Genomic DNA, 25,462 nt, shown 5'->3' on the forward strand with positions numbered 1-25,462 from the left:
CTGACTTGAGTAAGACTCATTCAGAAGGGGCCATCATTCAACCAGTTATGAAGGTTGCTTTACCCATGCCATATGTAGATTATCAGAGTTTTCTGTACGCAGCTTCTCACAGAATAGCTCAGTTGTTACCCACCTCCACCAATTATCCTGAACAGCAGCCTGTGGGCTCACAGGAGAGTGCCAAAATCACCATCACTTCTCATTTGTAGTCTTAAAGCCCACTGAATAGCTCACTACTCCCCACTGCTGTTACTACTACCCCAATCAGTCCAAGAGTCTACAAGGGGGCCTTACATTATATAGATAACAGGGAATTTCTAATATTCCCAAACCTAATTCTTGGTGCCTGGTGCATGCATTCATATGACTGTGAGGGCCTGCAGTCTCCTCTCCATGTGTATGCATGCTTCCATCTACCATGAGGGTTATCACTAACAGGCTGGTAGCACCAAGCTCACATCCTTGGTCATGATGCTGTTTCCCAAATCCTGTAAGCCTCCATCTGCATATAGAAGTGAAGACAACTGGAACCCCCCAGGATGGGACAGCCAGCACTGGCCACTTGCTCCAACCCTCCCTTACCTGGACCCTCCACCATACACACCACTACATGAACTTGGGTCATCTGGGTCATAGTCATGACTTTACCTCTCTGCACCATGATATTGGGATATTTTTCCCAGATGTGATTCATGCATCCTGCCAAGCATTTGTTTTCTCAGTTTAGTGGAAGCTGTTATTTATCATCTTTGAGCACTGACCACTGAACAAAACATAATTCTTCATTGAAGGGAAAATAACACAGAAACTGATGATTTTTGTCCAGGTCATGCTTTGATTGTAATGATTTTCAGTAGCTGCATTTTAACTCACTATTAGCCAACTTATGAATTTGTTTTAATACTTCTTTTGTCATTGGTAACTGCAGTATTGCTAAAGGAATCTGTAGTCCTCCTTCTGGCATGTTTCATGCTTTTCTGGTGGGCCTGCTATTTGTAGTTCTTTCCTGGTTTGTATTTTACATTCAGGTCATACATCTGCAGACTAATTAGTATCTTCTGCAATCTCAGAATTGTATTGTGCAAAGACATTTTAAATATGTTTGCAAGGATTTGTAATTTGTTACTATCTAAACTTCTTACAGCTGCACTGTACTTCCACAGTGAATTATACTTCTGTACCTCCAGACAAAAAATTGTGAAAGTAGATATATTTCTTCAGTTCTGGTAGATAATTTTCCACCTCTGATATCATGTCATGCCAAAACGTTTAACAAATATGTTACAGAAACAGAAAAGATGCCGTTTAAGTTCACCAATGCCTCTATTCAAGCAAAGACATATATTTGACATGCTAATCACTGCAGCTTGTCTATTGACATTAAATATGTAGACCCATATACGAATACATCATCAATTTTGTCATGGAAAACAGGCACAGTATGCTACTGTTGGACAGTCTTTGAAGTTGACTGGGAGTTTTTGTAAGATAATAAAATTCTGAGCTGTTAGTAAGCTGCTTCCTGAAGTCAAGAGTACAGTGTTAGATTCCTTCCACTTCTGTTTGCCTACTGTCTGACTCTGAGCAAGTCAGATAACCAGACAGTGCTCCTGGATTACCCCTGGGAAAAAAAGCTGAATACTAGAAGAGAGACTGGTTTCTGATAATACACAACTTGTATCTTGACTACTTAAGTTTTTTCTCAGGTCTAGTGGAATGTACATAAATATTTTAGCCATATTCTACCTAACTCACACAACAAAATATTGTCCATTGGGTGTAAATATTAAATATGATCTTTCATTTCAAATCAATATAGTAAACTTAAGTAGACAATAAAAAATATATTATAGTAAGTGGAATTTATTCAAATAAACGAATGATAACGAAATGGATACCTAGGGTAAATTCTGAGGGTCTACTTTTTGAGTTCCTTTGTAAATAATGTACAGAAGGCCTAGAAAGAAATTATTGCAAAATAACAGCAATAACAACAGAAGTTAAAGAAATGATAAAATACTTGCCAAAGACTGGAGGCATGGTCTAACATATGGCAGTTCATAATCAATGCAACTGTGATGTAAAATCTCAAGAAAGTACACATAGTTGGAAGAGAAACTGCAGCAGCAACAACAAACAAGGAAATGGACCTGGGTGATCACATCAGGTGCCTTATATGTTCGCAAGCAGTTTGAAAAAACAGAAGAATGATTGCTGGACCACAGTGATATACATAGGAAGAGACATCAATGGTAGAAAACAATAAATTATTTTACTTATTTATTGACAGTTGTTAGGACCATATCTAGTGATCTTTGTGTGGTCCTGGTGATCTCATAACTTTGAAAGGACAAAGGAAACAAATATAGTTTTGAACAGGGTGACAAGAATGCTATATGGACATCACTGTAACAACACAGAATAGAGGCAGTCCAGAGCAAGGAAACAATGCAGTCTGCGTAAGACATATAGATAGGCAAAAAAGAGAGACAGACAGACGAGGAAATATGGTGGGGCATACTAAAAGTTCTGAAGTATCTCAAGGGAATTCAGAGTCCAGCTGGGAGCCTTCTTTCGTTCTTAAAAAAAAAAAAAGAAAAAAGGGGTGCACCACTTACAACACATACAAGTGTGGTTGAGGTTGGAGTACTAAGAAACACTGTTTCACTGACAACAGTATATCAAAAGCAGTAGCAGAATTTTGAAATGCAAAGTAAAAATACAGGGTCATCCTTATGAGACCAGGTGTGTGGGTTGGGGAAATGCATTTTTAAATAGCTAGGACGTGCAGTTTATCTAATACATAATGGGCAAACTAAATGTGACATTGTTGAAAATTTGTTTTTAAACTGAGATGGTTTTGAAATATAATGCTCTATTACTTTTTTTTTTTTTTTGCTCCTGGCTCCAATAATTTCAGTTCTTGCTAACCCACCTCCTAGGGAACATCCTCTAGGTTTGTTGTCATCCCCACCTCCCCTTTCGTCCTACTGCTGCTAGCCATGCATAGTTTGACCTTCACTGGACAAGCTCTTCTTGTTCTGGGAGAATTTATTTAATATGGCAAGAATGGTATCCAGAAGCTGGGGTGTATCTTGCAAGAAGTGGTGTCATATAGTATCAGTATATCTCTTCTTTATGGCCCACCCCACATCTACCCAGAATATCAGCATGCAAAGCATCACCATGAATGGTCCTTTGTGCTTGATGCTGCTCCCACTTGTTACTAAAGAGGTCATACTGCTGTGCTGACAACTCTATGGGCTGTTATAAAAGCACCGGGTCCCATACCTTCTCTCTGAAAAAGGAAGATTGGTGTATAGCCTCATATAAGAGTTGGCAGTTTGTCTCTATGCCAGTAGAGCAGATTAATCTGATGTGGTTCAAAGAATGTAAACTTCTGAGCAAACTAGAATAATTTCATAGTAAACAAAGAAACAAACAAATAAATTCCATGTCTTATTTTTATAGTTAGAAGGTCCAGTGCATGACAGGAATAATACACTCATGTGAATTCTTTATTGCAAGATATTCTCATGCTTTATTGGGGTCTGTAAAGTAGTTAATATCCCCACAATCTACACTGATCCTCCTAAAATATGAAGCTACGCTATTGGATAGCTAGCACCATCGGCATAGAAGAATGAAGGTGTGACTGGGACCCAGGTAATCTGGGGTTGATTATTCGCCTGGACAGTTGTAGTAGGTAGGACAGGAGGATTAAGAAGGCTTTATCTACAAACCTCTCTTCAGGCAGGGGGTCGGGGGGTATGATGCTGGTACAGGCAGTCCAATCTTTTGGCCATAGTGGAAAATGGAGCTATGAATGCTGGCCAGGCAAGGCAAGTGGACTGGCATTGTAAGCTGTTATTGCCTGTAGGCTGGGAGCAGAGATATTTCTAACGCCTTGGCTCATGGTTCACAATGGCCTATCAATGCATGTTAGCACTAGGGGGAGTAGGGATGCCCAGTAATGTGTTCACCCATCCTCTCCAAGCAGCAGTGACAGCTTCCTGGTTCAGTCCTTTCCCCCGGTCTTTCTTTTGCTGTCTGCCCAGCTGGCAACTGCAGCCCATAGGGGTTAAACACCTATCTGGCACTACACTAACTGTGATATTGGGAGGAGATAGGCTCAGGAGGGAGCCATGCTGCAGCAGAAGCTACAAACCAACCCCTTTAATGCCAACTCATGGCAAAAAAAGAGATATTTTATGGCAATGAAGTGGGTCATGTCTCATGTCAGTTTTTTGATGATGTTTTACTGAAAAGAGAGTTGGCAAGAAGAAACAAGCGCTCCTTTTATCTCCAGACTTAATATAACAACTCTGAGGTAGTGCACCTCAGAAGAAGAGTAAAAGTTTAACCACTGTGACCACCAACAAATGTGCATTTTGGCCAAATATTGTTATTTCAGCACTTGGCTATACCTCACCTGTCATACTCACACCCAAAAATGATACTTAATACTGAAATCTGACTGGGTAATTTACGCCTCAAGAAAAACTAGCATTAATCAAAACCACCTTGCGGGTAAGGCAACAAGAATCATGTCCAGATATGAAATTCTGACAAAAATATCACTTCTGTGCACTTTTCAAAATGCTCTTACTCACTATAGCCCCATGTACTCTTTGTACATTTGTGTATATATATCTATGTACATGTGGATTTATATTATATTATTGAGTTTCAGGGAAAAAAAATTACATTTTGGAAGGGGGACCAAGTCCCCCCTGAACCCTCATGTAGGAGGATAGGAGGATGTGCCCCCCTACAACCCCTGAAAATTATATATACCAGCTCTGAGATTGCAGTGCAATGGGGAAAATGATAAATTCCCTAATCCCCACTGTACTGCAATTCACATAGACACGCTTTAATGGAGAATTTACCATTTTCCCCATTGTATTGCAATCTCGGAGTTGGTATATGATATACACCCATATATGTATACATATATATATATATATATATATATATATATATATATATATATATATATATATATATATATATATGTCACACAGCATATGTTATGTCCTCCCCCATATACAGGCATGAGGGACACTAATTATGTAGGGCACACCATCCACTGCTGTTGTGCCCATGTCAGATGTTGTAACCTCCATTTCCAAGTGTGTAATAATCCAATGTATGCTCCTTTAGTTTACCATGACTTCTCTCAGCATTACCAACAGAGCTGTGCATATACGTGTCCTTTGTATTTTCAAGGACATTATTTACATGCACTATACACATTATGCTGTACTGTTTAATGTCTGCAGTCTTGATAACACCACCCTATTGTGTACCGTTGTTTGGGTTCTGCACCTCTCCCAGCAATGCTACATACCTTTCAGTGCAATGTTCATTTCAGTCTGCATAGCTTGAACATGTACTGGCTGGTGCATGATTTTATGAATCATATATCCATCAGCACTATAGCTCCTTCATGCTGTGACTGGTACAGCCCATAATATGCCTAGATCTGAGTGGTCTTGGAGGAATTGATAGTAAGTTACTAAGGAGATGGGGGTGGGGAGAATGCACAAAAAAAGTTATGTACTCACCATAATGTTCCATCTGTGTTGTCCATTTTCATTCTTCCTCAACTGATGTGGCTCAGATCTGGGACTTGGATCTGAATTGGATGCTTCTACTAGATCTTCAGATCCAAAACTCTTGAGCTCCTCTCTTTACCTGTGTTGTCCCACCAACCTAGCATACCTTGGATCAAGTTTGCTGCCCCTAGATATAAAGGGACAACTTGTAAAGAAATTAACAAAGAGAGAAAAGAAAAAGGAAGCTGGAGCTCAAACAATGAAGAGAGGTTCCTGTAAAAGTCTTAGGTCTTTTCAGAAGCAAAGGGATTGGGGCAGTTGGGTGGGATGTTAAGGAAAAATGAAAATGGACAACACAGATGGAAAGGTAAAGTGAGTACATAACTTTTTTATCTGATGTTGCCCTTTTCACTCATTCCTCAACTGATGGGACAGAGTACTAGCTACTCAAACTTTGGGTGCCCCTCATGGAAGGATATTCTGAAGTACTGCAGAGCCAAAGGCCGCTCCGTTCCTGGAAAACAAATCTAATTTGTAATTGGCAGTAAAAGTGTGAGTACTAGTCTAAGCTGCAGCTGCACAAATGTCATCTAAGGAAGCCCTTGACCAAAAGGCTGAAGAGACCACCATAGACCTTATGGAGTGAGCTCTAGGAGGCTTAGGCAAGGATAATCATTTTTTACCACAGACAAAGGAGATAGCAATCAGTTAACCATTTGGCCAGTGTAACTTTGGAGACTGATTTATACAATATTTTAGTACAGAAGGAAACAAACAACTGGTCAATTTCCCTGATGTCTTTGGTTCTATGGAGATAAAAACAAAGTTGTCTTTGCACATCCAGTAGATGGAGCATATACTCTTCCTTATTTGAAAAGTTTGGAAAGAAAACTGGGGGATTAATGACCTGGTTTATGTTGGATTCAGAAGCTATCATAGGCAAAAAAGATGGATTGGTCTGCAAGGATACACTGTTTTTGTGGAAAACTAGGTAAAGGGGTTTAGATATAGATCCTGGAGTTCAGATACTCATATAGCTGATGTGATAGTGACCAGAAAAATGTTTTTCCAAGGCAAAAATTTTAGATGTCTTGGCTGAGGATTCAAAGGGAGTTTGGGTTAAGGCCTGAAGCACAATAGTTAAGTCCCAAGGAGGAATAGGACCCTTTACCAGAGATCTAAATTAAAAAAATCCTTTGAGAAAAGATTTACATAGTTTGGAAGAAGGAAAGGTAGAGTTATTTTCACCCAAGCGGAAATAGAAATAGTACTAAAATTAGCCCTTCATTGAAAATTAAAGCTGAAAACTCAAGAATAGATGGCACAGGTGCTGAAAAGGAATCCAGGTCCCTGCTAAGGACCCAGAATCAAATCTCTTCCATTTACTTTTGTAAATCTTTCTAGTAGAAGCTTTTTGAATTGATAACAAGAGATAATGGAACACAGAGGAAAACCTGGGCTGTCCAACAATCAATAGAATTTGAGAAACTATGCAGTCAGCTTGAAGCCTATTAGGTTTGGATGAGTCATATCTGTTGGGTGAGACAGAAAGTCGGGAGTAGAATCAGGCATCCATGGCAGATGAAGAAGGTGAGGCCAGAGGAAGGGGAACCAAATCTGCCATTGCCAGAAGAGGGCAATAAGGATTACTACACTCTTCAGACAGAATGCTTTCTGTAGAAATTTGGGAAAGAGAGGCAGAGGTGGTTAAGCACAAAGGAGACCAGGGGGCCAATCATGAACTAGAGCATCTCTCAGTGACTCTCCCATTAGAAGGATCAGAGCAAAGAACCTGCTACACTTGTTGTTTAGGAGGGAGCCAAACAGATCACAGCATAGCTGGCCCCATCGATGGAAAATTCTGTCCATCATTTTGACATTGAGAGACCACTCATGAAGCATCACAATAGATCTGTTTAGCTTGTTTGCAATCACACCAGATTTCCCCTGAATGTGAGTTGCCATTAGAAAGCAACTGGAAAAGATCACCCATTGACACAGTCTCATTGCATCTTCACAAAGTGGATAAGACTTGGTTCCTTCCCTGTTTGTTGATGTATCAGACCACTGACATAATGTCCATCTGAATAGCAACTGTCCCAGATGGGGGAGTGTCTTGAAAGGCCTGCAATGCTAGGAGGACTGCTCTCATTTCCATGCCATTCATATGCATCTTGGCCTCTTCAGGGGGCCACATTCCTTGGACTGTCCTTAACAAGTAGTCTCCCTACCTCAGTTGGGAGGCATCCGTAGTCACAGTGGACGAATGAATCTACAAAAGAAGATACCTTTTACATGCCTGTATGATCTTGACTTGAGCAGTTAAAGGATGTTGAAGAATGGACCACTGAGTTGACAGGGTCCACTGAAGTATTCGCATGTGAAACATCGTCAGAGGAACAAGAGTGATAGCAGCTGTCATGGATCCCAAGGCTTGTCAAATTAGTTGCACTGGAACAGAAGAATTTTAAATTACTTTTCTGACCTGGAACCTCATATTCTGGATTCAAATAGGAGGAAGGGAGGCTATTTGATTGACTGTGTCCAGATGAGCACCTATGAACTCCAGACTCTGAGTAGGTGAGAGCTGCAATTTGTTGTAATTGACTGTGCTGTCTAAACAACTAGAGCAAGTAGTCCCTTGCTTGTAGGAGTCAATGCATGGCTGGGGCAGATAGGAGCCAGTTGTCTAAGTATGGAAGCACTTGGAATCTCAGCAGTCTCAAGTGAGCAGCTACCACTGGCATGTATTTGGTGAACACCCTGAGGGCTGTGGTGAGACCAAAGGGCAGTGCTCTGAACTGACAATGACTGGCTCCCAGCCAGAAGTGCACATATCTTCTAGAGTGCTTGCTCATTTTGATGTGATAGTAAACATCCTGAAGAGCTATTGAGCACATCCAATTGTCCTTTTGCAGTAGTGGGAAAATGTACTAAACCATGACAAATTAAATATTGCATGAACTGATTTAGTTTGCTGAGATCCAGAATTGGTCTCAAATCCCTGGTCTTTTTTGGCACCAAGAAGAATCTTGAATAGGTCATGGATGCTCTCTGGTCTGGGGGCACCTCTTGGATGACTCTTTTGTCTAGCAGCTTTTTTTATTTCTAATGCTACTGCTTCCCACTGATTGGGTGGAATACTGGGGATTCTTTTCATTTTGGTTGAGAGTGTTTTGGAAAATGGTATTAAATTGCCTCTGGATATGATTCTCTGCACCCAGGAAACTTTTGATGTTATGTTGTCCCTATCTCACCTTCCCTCTTGTTGGTTGGGTTCAGAGCCAACCCTTGGCTCTGACTCGGCCATATTCTAAAGCTCGAGAGCTTCCACTGACTCAAGGCTAGTCCCTATCCCATCATGCCTAGTGCTAGTTACCCAAATCTCATTTACCACTTGAAGCTTCGAGATTGCTGGATACTGGCTCAGGCTAAATTTTTCGAATTTTATTGTTGTTTTTTGGTTTTATTATCTTGATATTTCTTCAGGGTCTCTCTGTAGATTAGTAATGTTTGTTTAGCCCCCCCCCCATCTCCACTTTCTGGTTGTTGTTGCTGTTGTTTAGGCTGTTGTTCGTTCTCCAGGCCTATTGCCCTTGTTGAATATTTTTTTCTTAGAGGATTCCCCCTTACTCTTAGCCGTTTCAGTTAGAGGGCTTTCCCCTTATTCCCGCATTTTCCTTTTCTGGTAAGGAGTAGCTGTTTAAGTTAGACGATATCTCCAGTCGGGGGAGTTGTCGTTTAACTTAGAGGCTCTCCCCCTTCCATTGCCTTCCTACCTTCTGTTTTTTGTTGTTTAAAAAACAAACAAAAAAAAATTAGTTGCTTAGTTTCTTAGTGGTTATTGTAAAGCTGTTTGTCTGATAGGCTATAGCCTCAGTATATTGCAGTTACTGTATTGGGCTTTGTTGTTGTGATAATGTCCAAAGAAGCACCCAAAGAATCCGAATCTTCTGGATTCAAAAAATGTGACTCGTGCTCCCAGAAAATGTCCTTGATTGATGGACATACGAGTTGCGTTTATTGTCTGGGAGCCATGCACCTGCAGGACTCGTGTTCTATTTGTCATGCTTTCAGTGCCAGAGTCCTGCAGGCGCGAAAAAACAAACTTATTTTGCGAGGTTTACTAAAAGGACCTTTTGACACTCCAGCAGAAGGGAATCAGGCTAGTAAACCAGGGAAATCACCCAAACTGACAACTTCATCGGTTCCGACTTCTGAGCCATCGAGACACTTAGAGAAATCTAACCAGTTTGTCAGATCTGAAACCTCTCGGGTCTGACAAGACCTTATCTCCTGCAGTTTCATCAGTGTCCTTGGAACCGTCTAGGAGTCATAAAAGGACTAGATCTCCTTCCTAGGAACTAGTGCAGTCTGCTCCACAGTCACCACTTCTGCAGTCTATGGCGGGCAGTCACCAATCATCCACCCATTCCTCTCAACTGTCCAGGAGTCTTTCGGACAATGATGTGGAGAGGGTGGTGAAGAGGCTTCTCAAGGCACCGGCTCTCGCCAAAATATTATTTAGCCCAACCCATATGGATGTAGAGCCGACTACTCTTCTTCCCAGACTGTCTATTCCTTGTTCGACTCACCTGAGCTCAGAGCTGGAGTGCATGGAAGTCATTGTGGTGGAACCATCGGTTCTGAAAACCTCCAGTCTCTCGGTTCCGAAATCTGCTCTGATCGCCTTGATACCTCCTTCTATCGAGGGATCTGGGAGCTGACACTCCCTCATTGGCTCTGAGGGGGGGGGGCGGCATCGGACCCTTGTCCGACCCCACTTTCCCTTCTGGAGCTTCGGCACAGGTGAGCTCAGCTCCCACATCAGCCTCTGAGCCATCACCCTCGTGCAGGAGAGATCTCTTGACTCTTCAGAGTTGGGGACACTCTCAGACCAAGAGGGTGGTGCCTTTGATGTGATGAGGAGTGTGCTGTCCTCTCAGACAGTTCTTCCCTAGGCTTCAGCTACTCCGTCCCCTATGAAGCCAGTGTTTTCCCTCTCACCACCCATCCATTCTAAGTGCAGAGAACCAGTGCCCCAGGATGCTTCATTGAGTGGTCACCCCCTTCCGAAACCTCTCCTGAGCATCCCCCTGAGGAGGTCCCCTGGAACAGGACATGTAAGAGGAAGCATGTGGACTCCCCTGAGTCTCTGACATTGGACAATGACCTGGAGGACTCAGAAGGGTCCCTGCGGTTCCTCTCTGAGGATGTGTCATTCTCCAACATCCTGGAAATCCTCAGGCAGAGGGGTGGCTGGAAGTCCCTTTCCCTTTCTGAGGACAAGTCTGTGTATCTGAATGCATTTGGTTTCCGATCTTCCACCTCCTGGGTGTCTCCGCCCTTCGACCTGCTTGACCCGCTGCTAGGGGTAGTAAGTGGCAAGGTGTGGAGCTGTCCAGAATTGATGGAACCAGTTCTGCGAAGGCCCAATAAATTCATAATGGCCCCTGAAGACAAATTCTTCCTATCTAAGGGTGTGCCAGTTAATGCTATGGTGATGGCAGCGGCCACTAAGAAGGAATTAGCAGACACTTCTACATCTGTCCATCTGCCGAACAAAGAGTCACGTATGATGGACAGATACAGGAAGTGTGTCTTTTCTTCAGCGACCTTTACTCTCAGGTCACTGAATTATCTATCCCATTTCACCCATCTTCAAAGGGATCTCCCGAAAGAGCTAGGAGATACCCTACAGGATCCTCTTTGATAGTTAACTCCTCCATGTGGCTTATCTCCTATGCAGCCGATGGAGTGAGCAGGGCTGCAGGCACAGGAGTCGCCTTACGAAGGCATTCCTGGATGCGCCATTGTCAGTTTGCAAAGCCTTTCAAGTCTTTCTTTGCCATCCTTTGATGGCTCGTCGTTGTTCAGTCCTAAGGTAAAAGAGACTCTAACCAGGTGCAAGCAGGATGGCAAGACTCTCTCTGCCATGGGAGTACATTTTTCTGTACCTTCTTGGCCTTACCCCAATGGTCAAAAGGGTGGAAAAATGTGGTTCCAGAAATCCCAGGGAACTTCACCTGACGTACATGCTGAATTTCCCCCTGGGGCAGAGGTGGCAATCATAATGGGAGACTTCACCCTCACAGCAGAGGGGGGGGTCCTCAGAGTTAGGGTGACATTCTCTGGGAGGCCCTCATAGCATTCCTTTAAGGGGGCCCGCCTGTCCACCTTTGGAGGCAGTCGAGGGAAGATTGTCACTGTACCCAGAAGCCTGGCAAGAGATCACAGAAGACACATGGGTACAGTCGATAATATCCAGGGGATACAATATTCCTTTCTCCATGCCACCTCTTCCCCAAAAACAAAAATCCATCCCAGATGTGCCACCCAATCTGAGGGAACAAGCAACTCTAGAAGTTCAAATGTTGCTATGAAAATTGTCATCCAAGAAGTCCCCTGCAGACCAAATCAGATCTGGAACTTACTCAAGGTTCTTTTTAGTACCAAAGAAAACAAACAGGGAACTAGAGGCTCATTTTGGACCTCAGCAGACTCAACAAGTCTGTCAAAAAGACAAGGTTTCAGATAGTAACACTGCAGTCCATACTTCCCTTTCTAGAAAAGTAAATTGGATTTACTCCATTGATCTCCAGGATGCGTATTACCATATCAAGATGGACAGGTGATCTAGGCGATTTCTACACTTCCGGCTAGGAGGCAGTCAGAGCTCTGCCCTTTGGCCTCACCACAGCTCCCAGGGTGTTCACCAAATGCATAGCAGTAGTCACGGCTCATCTGAGACATCTAGGATTCCGGGTGTTTCCATATTTAGACAATTGGCTCCTTACTGCCACCACTGAGCATCGACTAACTGAGACAAGGGACATCACAATATGACTCTGCTCTCAGCTAGGCATCACTATAAACTATGAAAAGTCTGCCTTGTTGCCTTGTCAATATATTACATTTATAGGAGCAGATCTAGACACCAAAGACATGATAGCAAAATTGCCTCAGGAGAGGGTGCCCACCATTTGACACCAAGTTGTAACTCTAATCAGGAGGAAAAAGATTCAAGCAAGATTTGTTCTCAAAGTAATGCGCTCAGTGGTGGCTGCTATAACTCTAGTTCCCTTGGTGCGTTTCCACATGAGGTTATTGCAGTGGCTCCTCTTTGCTCAATGGTCCATGCAAGATCTACACGTCTCATGAAATTCTTATCATGGAGACCTGCAAGAAGGACCTAAAATGGTGGCTTCAGTCCACCCAGCTGGCGATAGGCAGACTGTTTGTTCTCCCCCACCCAGTGGCCACAGTAACCACAGATGCTTCCCAGATGGGGGGCATTATCTGGGACAGACTGTTCACGGAACATGGCAACAACATGAATACCATTTGCACATAAATGTCCTTGAAATGAGAGCGGTGCTCCTGGCAGTGCAAGCACTTCACAGCTCTCTCCCCACGGGGACGATTATGATTCAGACGGACATGTCACTGGTATGGTACATCAACAAGCAAGAAGAAACCAGATCCTATCCCTTATGTCGAGAGACTCTATGAATATGGCAATGGGTGATGTCCTCCCAATGCTTTCTGATCGCGATGCACATACCGGGGAAATCCAACGTGATAGTGGACAAACGAAGCAGGGCTATCCTTATGCCTCACGAGTGGTCCCTGAAACAAGACATTGCGAATCAGATATTTTGCAAGTGCGGCCTGCCTTGCTGCGATCTTTTTGCCACATCCATCAGTGCGAAATACAGCAGCTACTTTACCCTAGTCCCCCCACCGGGACAATCACCCAGGAATGCACTTGTTCATGACTGGCCCCCAGGACTTCTGTATGCCTTTCCTCTGTTTCCTCTGATCCCTGAGGTTCTTTAGAAAGCAAAATTGGCAGGTTGGAAGCTAATTCTCATTGCCCAGTACTTGGCCTTATCAAATCTGGTTCCTGTTTCTTTGGCCCCATCTCCTGGAGGAGCATTGGATCATGGACCCAGCTCCAGGCTTGCTGATGCATCAGTCGGGCACACTCCATCCTTCCTTAAAGACCCACAAGCTGACAGCTTGGTTCCTCTACTTCTTGGTTTAGCCAGGCTTCCTGACATCTCCCCAGCCATACAACATATTCTCATCTCCTCTCACAAATCCTCTACGTGGAAACTGTATACTAGTAAATGGAAACAGTTCTCTTGTTGGGCTGTCAACAATAATATTGATCCTTTTACTGCACCCATTTCAAAGTTACGAGAATTCCTGGCTGAAACTTTTAACCAAGGAGCAGCAGCAGAGTTCAGTTGGCTGCTATTTCCAATTTCCATGTGGGAGAAATGCGTTCTAATCAGACCTCTCAACCATACCAAATTACTTAGTTTTTACCGGGTTCTGAGGTCCAAATGAGGGGGTGCCATGATTCCCGAGTGGCACCCCTTCATTTCCGATTTTTTTCATTTATTTTTTAAATTTTTTGAAATACCACACTGTCGGAGCTGACGTTATCATGTGTGCGATGATGTCAGCTCTGTCAGGGCTACCAGTCGGTCAGAATAGAGCTCAAGGAGCTCACATTGTCAGTTCTGGCTGGTCAGGCTGCGAGCGGGAAATCTCACTCGCTTTGGGTTACAGAAGGGAACAGGGGAAATCTCACTCACTAACAGCAGGCCGACCATTCATTTTAGCACTTTTACAGAAGGGAACAGCAGGCTGTCTGTTCGTTTTAGCACTCTGTTCATAAGAACAACACTCATTTGGATTATTACAGCAGCACTCCGTGGAGTCCATTCATAACATGAACAGCACTATGCTCGCACATGTTTTGGATTATTTAACAGGAGGAGGAGGAGGAGGATTTTGGACGCTCGGTTTGGATCTAGGTTTGGCTTAACTGGTGTGTGTGGGTGTGTGTGTGTGTGTGTGTGTGTGTGTGTGTGTGAAAATGCCCCCCATGAATTACAAAACCAAATTTGAACTCCAAAACTTGAATCAAAAAGGCAGAATTACAAAACACTATTACATTATGCTGTACCATGGAAACAGACATCCTCCTATTTGTTTTCTAAATCTATTACTATGAAAGACCAAAATTTTATTAAGGCGGTATATACTGTGGCATTGTGAGGTTTGTCAGTTTTCCAAAATACCTGAAATGAGCAGTTTTCAGGAATTATCCAGGCCTCTAGGGTCCTTTTTATATTCCAGGCGCATGTGAGCCCATTTCTGATTGCATTAAACTGGGGTCAGGAGAAACAGATGAATTGGAGTTTCGGTATTGGTGTAATTTTCTCTGCGATTTAGTTAAAGCACTATACAGAAATTGATGTTTGATAGTGAGATAGAATAGAATCTCAGAAAAAGTCTGCATGTCTTGTTTATCCATAAAAGAGATGACAGACATTAATCCACCTACTGGTAGTAATGTTTGTAGATGGGGATGGTCTGTAGAGTGTGGTTAGGAGAAAAAGATTTGGGGCTGGGAGTTGGAAGTAAGGAGGTAAAAGAGATAAAGGAACAAATAACTGAGTTAAGAAGTAGAGTTACTGAACAGAGAATTTATGGTGAGCTGAGATCTTTGAGAATAAAAACTTTGAAGGAAGGAAGCATAACTGGTTTGCAGCTATATAAAAGAATATTCAGCTAGGAAATCCCTAGAAAAATGATAGCTTGAGTTATGGTGACAAATGCATTTAGTGATAAGGCTTATTTAGTAGATTATGATGTGGTGTAGTATCAGTGATGTATAAGTGTAACTAACTGCAGGATGGAAATAGTGGGTCACAGACTAGAATGCAATCCTACTCCTCCCATTAGGAAATGGAATCCTCTTCCTTCTAGTGGGAGATGATCAGTAAGAGAAAGAGTATCAGGAATGTAAATCCTAAATAATTCTGGGAAAATCCAAGTCAGATAAGAAGCAGCTGTAGGTAGAACAGATAAAAAAGTATTAATTAGAACCCGTGTAATACACCTGGTGGCTAGAGGTATTTCAGGCTCAAACCCTGTACCCTTGGTACAGGGTAAAAAGAGCCTAAAGTCCCTAGCCACCACCATTTCTCAGCTTTGCTGTGCTAAGAGTTGAGAAGAGCTATGGTGGGAAATGAGAACAGAATTTGTATTCCCCCATTACTGGATTTGTTGTTTGTCCAGGTTTTTGTACTAAGAGTTGAGATCTATGGTGAGTGAAAAGTGATAACTGAATTTGTATTCCCCCATATTGGCTTTGTCCAGGTTTTTTGTGCTAAGAGGTTGATTGCTATGTTGAGAAGTGAGAACTGAATTCACTAAATGATAGCCATCAAGTTTCAGTCTTCCTATTTTTTAGGAAACTGCTGTTTGGCATAGTGGTTTGTTGCTCTGACTGTAGTACATAGGGTCCTGGGTTCAAGACTTGCCAGTGAAATGCATGGTGGTAACACAACAGTTTATTCTAGCAACTTTCCAAAATTATACAAGCAATGGTTAAAATGTGTCCCTGGTAAGTCCCTAGCCACCACCACTTGTGAACTTTGTCCAGGCTTTTTGTTCTAAGAGTTAAGACTTGAGAGCTATGGTGAGAAGTGAGAATTGAATTTGTATTCCCCCATTATTGGCTTTGTTTGTCCCGGTTTTTTGTGCTAAGAGTTTGAGAGCTATAGTGAGAAGTGAGAACTGAATTCACTAAATGATAGCCATTAAGTTTCAGTCTTCCTATTTTTTACAAAGCTGCTGATTTGGCATAGTGATATATTGCTCTGACTGTAGTGCATAGGGTCCTGGGTTCAAGACTTGCCAGTGACATGCGTGGTGGTAACAACATTTTATTCTAGCAACTTTCCAAAATTATACAAGCAATGTTTAAAATGTGTCCCTGGTTTTTAACCTTTTGCCCCCCCCCCAAAAAAAAAAACTGAACTTGAAAATAAATGCTAGAAGCTGTGCAAGATGCCTATGGCTTATACTACTGTCATTCTATTTATAGTGTGGGTGTGGAAGTAAACTTTTATGATGCAAATGTTCTGAATTGGGCAGTTTTGTCATTATTGGTTCATGCATTTTGTTTCATTGCCTACAGTACAGTCTACTGGAAAAATGTTCAAACAATACATTTAAAATACGCTCTAACAAGTGCGTTGAATTATACAAGGAATATAACTTAATAAAGTCAGGAAGGTGTATCAAAGAAAAGAACACATATATGTTGCTTGTTTTGTGTGCAAGGGGCCAATGATTTGAAAACAGCCCAAAGGTAATCTTTATTCACCACTGGCCAGATGCATTTTCTTTGGATGTGGTGTGGGTTTCAATGCTATTTCAATGAACGTGAGTTTCAAGGGCAGAGAAGTTTAAATGCCAAGTCTATTTTCATTGAGACAGTATTGCTTTATTTAGCAGATGTCAAAATAAAATCCAAGTAAAGCAGTATGCACACATTAGTGTTTATGGTAAATGGGGTGAAATCGCCAGGTAATGGGACACTGGAATGGCTGCATGGGGTCAGTGGTGCCATATTTTGGTTGTCTGTTCTTCAGTTTGCGTTTGAAAATTGATATCCCACAATTCCAAGGGAGTGGGTGGGGTTATGGAATTATCTATGCAAATTAGATGTTAATCAGCGTACAGATTTGTACCTATTTTTCATGGGCCTTGTCCAGATTTTTGATGTTTCCAGGTTGAGAGGTATGGTTCTAATGTTATGTCCCATGGCTATGCAAAGCTTTTCTGAGGGGTACCACTCTTTGGAGACCCACAATAAGAGAACCACTTCATCCTTGGGATCTACATTTAGTTCTAGCTGCTTTGATTCTTCCTCCATTCGAACCAGCCAGTTCTTGTGCTCTAAAATTTTTGACTTGGAAAATGATTTTCTTGATCGCCATTACCTCAGCTGGGAGGGTATCAGAATTACAATCTCTTTCTATTCGTTACCCTCATTTAATTTTACACAAAGATAGGGTTTCTCTCAGGATCAACCCTTTCTTTCTACCAAAAGTTTGCTCAGAGTTCAATCTGAATCAATCGATAGAGCTACCAGTCTTTTTTCTGAACTATGGCAACAAGGCAGAGTATAAACTCCACCAATTGGATGTTCACAGACAATTACGTTTCTATTTGCACAGGACTTAGGAGTTCAGACAATATGACCAGTTGTTTGTATCCTTTGCAGAGAACAAAAAGGGAACTCCAGTATCAAAAGTGATTTTATCAAACTGGTTTTCGGATACCATTACTTACGTCTATAATTCACAGAACAAGCAACTACCAGTGAAAATTTGAGGACACTCAACCAGGGCTTTGTCTACCTCTACTGCCTTTTGGGCCAGACTGCCTTTAGACTCAATTTGTGCTACGGCTATGTGGGTTAACCCTCAAACCTTTATTACTCATTACAAAGTAGATGTGGCCTCCCGGAACAGGGCATCCTTTGGTTCCATGGTTCTGAAGAGTATATTCCATTGAGCCACCTAAGAAGAAGGTGCTGGGGACACTATCCCAACCAACAAGAAGGAAGGCGAGATAGGGTCAACATAACATATCTCGTCTTCCTTCTTGCATCTCACCCTCCTTCCCCCTCCTGGAGGATTGAGAGGAGTTATCCATATTTGGCTATATAGGCCTTGATTCCCTTCCTGCCTTATGAGTTGGATAGAATAAGAATTTCTACTTATGGCTTGAGGGTTTCTTCTTATATACATATACATATATTTTTGTTAGATATGTGTAGTTTATATATCTACACATTGTGGCTTAGTGTTATGGGTTATCACAAATGAGATCTGCGTAACTAGCACTAGGCATGATGGGATAGGGACTAGCCTCAAGCCAGTGGAAGCTCAGCTCTCGAGCTTTAGAATATGGCCGAGGGTCAGCTCCGAACCCAACCAACAAGAAGGAAGGTGAGATCAAGGACAACAAACATGGAATGTTATGGTAAGTACCTAAATTCTTTTTATAGAAAGGCATGCTCTCTGGTTCAGAGACAAGCATCCCCGAGTCTCAACAGAGCATAACAGTTGGGCCTTCCTTCAGGAGTACTGGTAGGGTTTACCTGAGAAGGAATCCTGGAAACCCTGGTTTTGTGAGCCAACTCTGCTGCGGGGATGGCATCTTCTATTTGAGTTCCCCTCCCTGCCTCTGAGGAAACTGTCACCACATCAGTCTTGAAAAGGACCCTGGGATTTGCAAAACCACATTTTCTACCACCCTACTGATTCCCTGAGAAAGGTCTTTGAGAAGTTGAAAAACATACACCCATGGGAGACAAGGTCTTTCCCTCTTGCTCACATCTGTAGAATGTGCCCTTTCCCTTGGAGCTAAATAAGGAAGATCCATCAAAAGGCACATTGATGAATGAAGACTTAATGGCTCTACAAAATCCCATAGTCACATCCAGAAATGTCTCCTAATGGCTATGCCTGAACCTTCCACCTGTGAGGTACCTTCCACTGTATGGGAGATCAGCCTCATGGGTGCATTAGAATAGACTGGGGGGTGGCCAGTTGTGAGGAGATTCTATTTTGGTCCTCGGCAGACATGGACTCAGAAACAGATTTGGAAAGCTGTTTGGTCAAATCTCTTTGTAATATCATAAAATGTGTCCGATAATTCAGCAAGAGGAGTGCAAAGGTTGCTGAAGCATACAAGTGCTTACCAAATCTGTCCAAGGCCCTGGACTGCCTGTTAGGGGGATGGTCAGTACAACTCTGTTCTGCAAGCTTTTTCTTGGTGGCTGCTGTTACAACCATGGCATCAACCAGGACTCCTTTGATCTAGTATGCCCAGTCCTTATGGGGGAACTAACATTTTACCAGGTCTTTTAGGGATCAGCTCTACAGTATCTGGCTCCTTCCACGTCTGGAGAGAAACAAGATCTATGGGTTTGTCAGCTGGGCTGGGGGAGTCACTCAGGAAATAGATGGGCCAGACCTGCAAGCCTCCAGAAACACTGATTCCTCCAGGGAGGAGGTACTGGAGGACCAACCACCTTTCATTTCAGAATCTCTAGAATGTCTCCAAGGAAGATGTCTTCAGGTGGAGATCTGGAGTACCAATCCCCTTCATCAAAATCAATGTCCTCTATGAAAGATTCCTGAAGGGAATCTAGGTGTCTCCTTTTATACATTCTCTTCTGAGGGACTTCCTCAGTGGGGTGGTCTGGGTAAGTATCAGAAGAGATAAAGATGTCCTGAGGGACCATCTGGAAACTTGATCAGGCTGACTGTCCCTGTGGAAATGATGAACGAGGCTCAGAGCAGAGAACTGCAGGAGGCAAAGTTGTCTGATCATAGGAGGGCAGGTATGTCCTTTCTTTAGACAATGAAAAGGCCCTCTCCACAACATCAAAGGCAGGACACCTAGAGGGAAACAGAAGTCAATGGCAAAGGAGCTGATAATTCCCAAACCATCAGCTCCTGCAACTCCCATAAACACTCCACCAGATGAAGGAGTTGGACCCGAGCTGTCCAATGCCAAAGCTCTGAGGGGGAGAGGCAGCTCCAAGAGCTATGGAGTTGATCCTTGGGCAACTCAGAGGAAATCACCTGAGTCAAAGAGCAGGCCGCCTTCAGATCTGATGAGGACACCCCCAGGGTTCTTGGATCTGAGGTCTCCAAAATAGTGGGTCAGATCAAGGAAGGGGAGACCGAGGGGAAGTGGACAAAGGTTGGCTAGCGGATCCTGTGGGAGTCTGGGACCACCCCATCTGGATCTGATCTCTGAGAACTTTTTCCCATCATTCTATCCACATCAGCTTCAGATAAACTTCTGGAAGACCTAAGAGAAGATGTGGAGGATGGCGGTCTGGAATGCTTGTGGGGGATCCTTCTAAAAAGGTGAAGGATGACATTAAGTGACCAGATCCGCTATGACAGGAGGAGTTCGGATTCAGGGAGACTTAGATTTAGAACCAGTCAGATCCGAAGTTGTCAGATCTGACTTTTTTAACATCTTAGTAGGAGGCTCCAATGAAGGAGTCGATGAGGAAGAGTGGTCTGGGGACCTCCTGGACAATTCTTTTTCCTTAGAAGCTGAATCCTTCTTCCCCTTGTCTGATTTCTTGGAGGGGATTTGAGCCCAAGCCATGGAAACATAAGAGGTAGATGGGAAAAGGCACTTCAGCACTAGTTTGTCAGTCAGAGCTCTGGAGTTGAATCCAGAGCAAATAGAGGAATCAAAGACCAAGTGCGTGGGTCCTAAATAATATGCACATTCCCTGTGGGCATCCCAGTTAGGGATTTTATCCCAACAGCTAATGCATTTTTTAAAATCAGTAGGCTTGTTGGCCATAGCTACAAAGAATAAAATTATGTAAGTAAAGAAAAAAACATTTTTTTTAGGAGACAAATAAAGGAACAGATAGAAAGAACTACCAACAATGGTAGTGAAAAGGGTACTCTAAAAGGTAAGTTTTTAAGTTGAAAAGAGAGTACCAAGATGCTACTTTAGAAAGGTGCCAACAAATTGGTAGCTAAAACAGGATAGAAATTTGCTTAAAGATATTGGAAAACTGACAAGGGAGACAGGAGAATGTAAAAATAAGGTATAATAATAAGGTTTCTAAGACATAACTTACAAAGAAATAGATATTAACTCCGAAAGCTCAAGAGTGACAGGATCCGTGTTTGAAGCTGAATGGGGGTGAATGAGATCTGTAGGGTATTATGGATAAAGGGAGGAGTTTGTGAGTTTTGGATCCAAACATCTGGTAGAAGAGGCTGAGTTGGGTCTGAGTCTCGGATTTGAACCCCATCAGTTGAGGAATGAATGAAGAGGACAACATCAGATTTGTTTTTATACAGTGAAGAGGAAGATAATTCCTTAGAGAAGGTAAAAAGAAGTTCTTTAAATAGAAAAAAAAACATATAACTGATTAATTATTAGTTTATGTCATGTAGTTGCAAAACTAAAGAACATCCTCCCACCGTCAGTCAGGACCACCAGCAATGCAGCTCTTTTTAAAAATCCCTGAGACAACACCTTGCCTCTCTATGGCAGTGCACATGTGCCAAAACTGCACTTCCCAAAAGCTGACAATCTTCTAATATTACCCTACACCTTCATTAATTTGTACTCTGTTATCTCTCTTTCTATCTCAAAACACTCAACTACAGTGCTAGTATATCTGCTATACTTGCTCACCTATATTCAAGCTTAGGACTTCATAACTGTTAATTAGACAGACTATATTGCAAGAGCATAAGATACTCACATGAGTAACTTATTTATACTAACTTGTTATATCCTAAATTGTAATATTCTAATTGTGTTAACCCTTATTCTGATATTGTAATCTAATATTGTACTTCAATTTTAAATGTCAACTGCAACTCTCGCATTGTACCTACTGATCATTTAATCTATTGTACTGTACGCATTGTACATTGCATATATTGTGTATTTTAGTGTGGAGATTTTCTCCCCGGGCCTCCACTGAAAATGGGCTGACTGTGGCCCAGTGGGCCATTCCGGTAAACAAATGCAAATAAAATAATAATAAGAGGAAACTACAAAAGTAGGAATTGATATTATACACTTACTGGAGATGCATGCCGTTGTTTCACATGTAATGGGTAAGGAGAAGAAGGAAAGGGAGCCTATGTTTTATAAGGAGAGTATAGAGCATGATATTTGGAGGAAAAAACCTTATGAAAAGCGAAGATGTACTGAAAGGGAAGGAAGGAAGGACAGCTAGAAAAATAAAACAGCTGAGGGAAAGTTCAGTAATTATAGATTGGATGGAGCTGGAAGGATGGAACAGTGCTTGCAAATTTTTGAAGAAATATACCTCTATGATAGACTTGCACGTATCAAAAAGGGAAATAAAGGATTTCATGAGTATATGACAAATGACACTGGGGAAACAGGCATCATAGTTCTATGGGTAGTTTTAGTATGTTCAGGTTTTTGCAAACATAGAAGGGGAAGAAAAGCTGAACTGAAAAGTACTGTAATATTCAGAAGACTTAACTAATAGGATGCGATTTTTTTTTGCCTTTGTTTAGAAAATGTGCATAAAACTTTTTTAAATGAAGTGGAAGACAATGACATGCAACATGCTTTACTTTCAAAAACATTCATGCAAAAACAGATGAAATAATCTTACTATCCTCTAGCCCTGTCATATAACCATATTGTTAACCAAATGCCAATTATCTTGATTATCTTCCAAATATATAGCTGTTTCATCTTTACTGTTTCTAGAAAATATTCCATGAATGTGTTAAAACGTGTTTCTTGGTATTTGGTGATTCCAGATTTTCAGTATAAGTCATTGTTTTGCACTTCTTGCTAATTCAGCGTAGGTTCATATAAAGGCAAATTTTAAGCAAGAAACAAAACATATACAAGATACACTCTCCAAATCAGCATTAAACAGCAGTTTGAGTATTTGCTGGGTTTTCTCTCATTAATGCTAAATCTTGGGAACACCAGTAGCAGTACAGATGTGTACGCAGCTCACCATATCTATGCCAGGATATTGGTGGTACTAAGATTATTTACTTGTGCTATAACTGACAGTATAAATATATATTGTAATAGGTATTTATATATGTAGCACAATTTCTTGGGGATGATTGCTATTTTGTTGCTTTCCATTATCCAAGTTTGCATGTATTTCAGTCTCGGGTTCTGCTTTCTAAGTATTAACTTGGAATGTTAATTTGGTTAAATTCAATGTATTATATATTCTTGATAATGGTCTGCTGTTGCTTTTTTCTTTAGTAAGTTGTCTAATCTGTATGTGCTGGAAAAAACTGAAAGCACCTGGTATATAATGTTTTTATTTCACAAAGAGCAGCAATACAGCTCCTCTGGGTATTGATGTTGCAAACCTTTTTTGTTGCTGGATTTTATAAATAAATTCTGAGGTCTCCATTACTTGCATCTTCTGTTCAGATTCCAAATCACTATTTGAAGAAAGGAGCTGTAAAGGGAAACAAGGCCAAATCTGGACTGCATTTTGGAACATATTCTTGCATGTGTGTATGTGCATACATAACATCCTGATGAACCAAGCCTACATATGCACAGCAGCCAGTAACTGTGAATGCCTAAGAATGTGACTAATAGTGTTGTCAAAGCTGGAAAGGTAAATGTGAAATTGTGAATGGTGACATTGTGAAGTCATGTCATGCAGCACCTTCAAATGTTGACAAAATGTGAATAGTACAGAACAAGAGATGAACAATCTGTGAAATATTGTACATATCAGACAGACGGATGTAACATGCACATTTAGTACAGTACAGGTCCACAAAATGGCAGGCATTGTACAATATATCAAGGCTGGACATTCCACATGATGATATGTAAGTACTTTACTGTACTAGCCTCTAAAATCACCTTTCATGCAGTGTGGCATCTTCATACCTCACACTTGCTAAATGTGTTGTCACTGGATCAATGTAGCATGCATGCTACCTGCCAGTATCAGGTGACATCCCCTGACCTGTGCAGTAATGTGGACATTTGCCCTTTGAATAGTTTTTGGTGACATGGTAACAGGTTAATTGACATCTGTCTCTGGCTATGCACACCATGACCCCTGAAGGCATGCAGGCAGTAGGAGCCCACATGTGACAGGTGAGCAAGTATCATTCTATATCAGCAGCTGTTATGCATTCACACTAGGGAGAGCATGGATTCTGAATGGTCTAGACTGCATGCTGTATAGTTTTTCACTTTGGTTACTAGCAGACAATGCCATACTGATATACATTATAATATACCAATCACTGTGGAGACTACAACTATGTGACATGACAGATGCTAGTGAGTCCTTGTTCTTCCTCTCCTACATGTATGATTGGCTTTTATTATGATTTTGTTATGTTGCGAACATACTTGTAGACATACTATGTATGCTTCTGTTGTGTTTTAGTGAGATTGTTATGCTGTACATTGGATCCTTCTTCTGCTTGCTTGTGCAAGATCTTGTACACAGCACATACTAATTTATTTCTGTTTATTAGCATGTCATCTTTGCTGCTAGCAGTATGCAGTGTGCAAACACCACTTTTTTCTGCTTGTTTTGTATTTATGCACTGAGGCTTGTTTCTTAACATATTCCTGACACGAATCACAACTGTGCTTGCTTTAGGTAAAACATTGATTGTTATACTGGTGATAACACTAGATTAATGAGACATGTGCTAACAAACTACACAAGGGTAGATGTGTGCTTTAGTAATCTGTTTGAAGAATCTTCATGTGTTTAGCTCTATCCGCCAAGAACTGTTGCAGGACAGTAAAGAACTACACCTGCAACTTGGCCAGACTTCTATCTGTGGTCAGTAAAATATGTCCAAAATACTTACTGATTCCACAAAGGCATACTTCACTGTTTGTCAATTACTGATATGGTGATCACACAAACAGTATTTAAAAATTCTGGTAAGGAGTCATATAGTAATATTAGCTCATTACTAATTTACAATATCCATCTGGGAAGCATTATCATTTTAAACAGTTTTAATCTACCTGATATTGATACGCGTATTATGTGACACATTTTGTGTTAGCTGGTTTTCTTGCATATTGTTTTGACTATGTATCACTATATTTATTGTTCCAGCCCTTAAGGACAGAACAACAATTAAAGAGTGGGGGTACTGATATTTACAATCTACCATTATTATTTCTATAACGTTATTTTCACAACATTATTTTTACATAATTATAAAATCACCATCATTAAAATATTAAAATTATAATATATTTATTGCAACAAAATATAACTTATAAATAGTAATTTTGATACTGTTTGATTATATACCCCACCAATGTTTTATTTATACCTTATTTATTTTCAAAGTGCACCTTCAAAGGGAATTTGCAAAAGCAGTTCTTTATTATTAGTACAAATACATTTTTGTCTACTTTGTGGGTTTATTCTATATGCATTCTTATAATGTAATATATATATATATATATATATATATATATATATATATATATATATATATATATATACA

Source organism: Protopterus annectens, chromosome 2.part2 (genome assembly GCF_019279795.1).
Source record: "Protopterus annectens isolate FY-2018-M chromosome 2.part2, PAN1.0, whole genome shotgun sequence".
NCBI lineage: Eukaryota > Metazoa > Chordata > Ceratodontiformes > Protopteridae > Protopterus > Protopterus annectens.